Here is a 4,731-nt window from a genome sequence, read left to right as displayed (position 1 = left end):
GGCGCGGCATATCCCTTCTAACGTTTTAACTGAAAAATCAGACTGTGCTGGTCGACTGAATATGAAGCTGATTCTTCTATTGGATTATAAGTTAAGAATATTTCTTCTGCTATGCAGAAGAATCATGTTATTTCGATCAGCTTCATCTTTTTATTAATTATAATTTTTTAATCCTTTGCGGTTCTATATCGAGAGTTCTCCTATGTCGACTCGACATTGCGTTTCATTCCATTAAGATTTGTATATTCTTTATGGAGCCTTCTATGCGTGTTTTATAATTTGAAAAGAATTAAAACGTTAAAATATTGAAACGAACGGAAGTTATATGATACTGTGTGTAAGTTGCCAAATTGATACGGTCTGACAGCGAAATAAAACAAAAATATGACTCAAACCACAAAGAATTAATTATTATTATGTCAATTTTGAGTATAATTTCGTCGATGTTAGTGAGCTTTGATATCGATAATTACTAATAGCGTTGCACACTGATAATTTACCAACGGTCGATATTTTCGGGAAACGCGTATTTTAATGAAAAATGAGAAAACCATTTGCAGATTATACTTATTATTTTTTGCTTTATTATATATTTACTTAAATATATTTTGTTCGTATTAAAAAAATTTTTTTATTTAGTTTGTCTTTATGCTATCATTAATTTTTTTACTCTTTGTAAAATTTTCTTGTATGTAACATTAATATGCCTTCCCATACAGCACAGATTGTTGCAGAAAGCTTCCAGAAAGATTTGGAAGCTTTCTGCAAGGTTTGAAACCTTTCTGGAAGCTTTCTGCAACAATCTGTGCTGTATGGGTTTTTCCAGATGAGAATCACAGAAAATCGATAAAGTTGAAGAATGAGTAATAATTAAACTATGTATTTAATAAAAAAGCAGTTATGGATTTAAATTATATTAATTTAATATTTATATTTATTTAATTGCATAAATTATAAAGTTTAGAAATCAATAGTTATAAATAACCTTTATTATGGATTAAAAAATATTGTAATTCACAATGAGAATCCCAGAAAGTATGCAGTAGAATCGATATGCCAAAATAATAAAAATAGTGAAACGTAATAAAATATGTCATAGAATACCTACATATGTATAAGTTTCAGCAATCCAATTTTTTGTCAGAATTGAGATTGTTAGTAACACGAGAAACTTTGCGATTAGTTGATATTTCCAACGCAATTTTTAATAAAATATTTATGCCAATCTTTTATAAACATAATTTATTTTTAAAATAAAAAATTTAAATTTCTTGATTTTTTTATAAGCTGTATCTATTATTATGTTTAATTGTTCGTATCGTATATAGCGTGCATATATACCCATATCCCGTGGATCTAGGCGTCATCTTGATTCGTCAAAGTTACTTTAACATTAGAGCTCTTGAATGTGCAGTCGTATATCGATGCGTCGCAGTGAGACGCATAAAATATGTCATGTCAATATATCGGCACACGGCATTCGCGACGTTAAATTGAAGAGATGGTGAAAATTCCTACAGAATATCCATGCTATAAAAATATAAATAACTGTATTTAGATAAGAATGCAATATTTTTTATGAATTAAGTAAAAGGAAAAATTCGACACATTTTCAAATCTAAATTAAAGTTTTTTTAAATAAATTTTACTTTGTATAGAATAAATATTATTATCAATTTTTACTAATTTAAATAAAGCCCAGCATATTATATGGAGGATTGTTTTAAGGAAAAGAGAATTGAACGTTCGTATAATTTTTACGATTCGTGCAATTTTTAATATCTTTATTTTATTCTTCATCTGTTGTTTATTATAGGTGGATAAAGAAAGATTGCTTATAGCCTTTCATTAATAGAATTTGATATAAAGAACTTTGATTACGACACGTAATCAAGTTATGAGTTTCTTTCTCTTATTTTTTGTGCGTTAGGCTTACTACTCATCATGATTTACTCATTATAGCATTTCGGGAATAAGCATCGATTATAAAAGAACAAAGACAAAAGGCATTCTTCAACATATCGCTTTATTAAGTTTTCATAATGCAAATGCGCTTTTTCTCGATCGACTACAATATTTACTTCATTTTTTAAGTAATATTATACACCTGCTTAAGGTACACTGTGAAACGTCCTGTGTCGCGTGCACTCTCGTATCGTGTTGCGAAATATACGCGTGTGCCGAAAGAGAAAGAGAGAGAAAGAGAGACAGACGCAGAAGCTTTTTTTATGGTATTATGAATATCACATTAGGCTATACCACGTATCTATAACAGCGTCAATCTTCGACCATGAAATATATGTGATGGATGCAGTAAAAATTATTCGATCGTTTATTTGACGCATTTCAATAATCAATTAAAAAATCGTCCAGCTTACACATTGACATCTTAAATTTATAACAAGCTTTCGAAAATTGATATTTTATTTCGAGCATAAATTGCTGCATTAATTAAAAGTCCAAATAACTCGTTCTAATATTAATTACTGATCAGCCTTGTCCTATATATGCTTGTGCTATATATATTTTTGTGCCAAACACACGTGTGGAAAAATTTAATTGATTTATGTCATGAATTCCTATCGAAAAAATAATGCCTTAATTGTGATAGATTATCCCTAAAATTTTCACTCCTTCGGTTTTATCCAGAAAGCATACAATAAAAATTAATATATGCAAATTGAATAATTAATGGCAGCTTTCACGATATTAATTTAATGTAACGAACGATCGAATAATTTCTAATGCAACTTCTAGTGCGTCATCTAACTACCAGCAGCTGCTATTATATCCTTTTAAAGAGCTCGCGTAAATTAACAAGAAAATGTCACGTATGCTTACCAATAATAATTACAGTTTCTTTAACTTTATTTCGTTAACCCTTAAGTAAGCATCGTTAACCCGTAATGTTGCATTGAAAAAGGTGCAACTTATTCTGTCATTAATTGATTATTGTAATTCATACGACACAGTATATAAAATACGGGCTTACATTTTGCAAATAAAGAATCTTTCTTTATGACAACATTTGATTTAATAAATAAATTAAAACTGAGAAATATTAAACTTTATCGATGAAAAATTTAATTTTCTGCATTTACTGAGCTAAAGAGTACATCCCCCAGAGCTTAAAGAACAATTCCAGAGTACTCATGTATTAGAAAGGGTGAAATTTTACTTTCTCGTCACAGAGTTTCAATTCATGATCATAACTTTTTCTGAACCGTGTTGTATAATCGGTCCTTATTTATTTTCCTCTTGTTTGGTTTCCCCAAAAAGTTTTATAATTATAAACAAAATAATAAAAGCTGTTTAAATATTTGATATTGCAAAGCCTCCTAATTAGCGCACTAATTAGTGCCACGCTTGAAAATCTGTGTTCATTCTATGAAAATTTCCTTAAAATATCAGGTTTTAAAATATCAGATTTTAAAGTTGGACATATCAACTTGCACACTTAAAAAATTCGCTATACTTCTTATAAATTAATAAAATATATCACCAAAAGGGTTTGATATCAAAAAGGGATTATTATATTGATACAATAGATAGAATCGGATAGAATACAATAAAAGATAAGATATTTATAGAATATGTTACAATTGTTAGGGGAATATTCTAGTCTAGTAAAAAAGAAGCTGAAAATGCTACATAATGCTGCAATTTGATAAAGCTATTCGCAAGACAAGTGGTCTGTGCCTCCGTGTCATATAAGTCTCTACTTAGGGGTTAACGGCAATAATCACACTCCAAGCATGTGCACGGAGAGGGAGAGAGCTCTCGCGATTCACTCGAAAAATGCAACCGACGCAAGTTTGAACAACGCAAGGGATATATAGGCATATGCGCGTGTATACATGTGTACGTGCGTGCGCGCGGCGCCCGAACGCGTGTTAGCATTTCGCATGAAGTTTGCATTCGAGGCACCGTTGTGTATCCGAAGCTTATGCGGAAGTTCCTGCATATAAACCGCGCGTCGGCAGGGGTAAATATTCAGGCTTGGCATCACGATACGATTTACAACAATCAACACGACACGCTCCCGCGCGCGAACACTGATTAACTTTATTACTTAATGATAAGGTTAAATGGTAACGAAATACGTAGCCCGTCGCACGCGCGTCATTAGGGAACAATGGAAAAATAAATTGATGATTATCGGCGCGATACTTTACGTAAACCATTTACGTTAATTATTACGTTTCGCCGATGAATCTGGTGATGGCAGATTCTTTAACTGAAATTGAAGTCACTTTTCTCTTAGCGAAAACTTGTAGTGATTTAATATTATGTATTTATTATTATACATATTTAAGATAAAAAATTAAAAGATTCAGGCACGGTTAGATTCATTTTATAAAGACTGTAGTTTACTTTAATAGATCTCAAAGAGATTTTGATTATTAGGACTTTATTTGAAACTTATCCGTAAAAATCCAAGATAAATGATCACTGAATTGAAGTAGATAAATGTGTGATTGGTTCTGAAAAAAAAAATCTAAGTTTTCGTTAACAAAAAAAATGAACTCCAAGTTCATCGAATCAACAATTGTTGTCAAGATTTGCGGTAACAGTAGGACATTCTGCGCATCAATGACTGCCATCAAATTTATGCGTTGTTGGATCGTATACCGTTAAAAATCGTTGCAAGTTTCACGAAACCGCGATTTATTTACGGCGGCGTATAGTATAGCGACGGATCCTTTGTCTTCTGTATGCTATACAATCATA

This window comes from Temnothorax longispinosus, chromosome 12, assembly GCF_030848805.1.
Source record: "Temnothorax longispinosus isolate EJ_2023e chromosome 12, Tlon_JGU_v1, whole genome shotgun sequence".
Taxonomy (NCBI): Eukaryota; Metazoa; Arthropoda; class Insecta; order Hymenoptera; family Formicidae; genus Temnothorax; species Temnothorax longispinosus.
The sequence above is the reverse complement of the archived record's forward strand: the minus strand, read 5'-3'. Positions refer to the sequence as shown.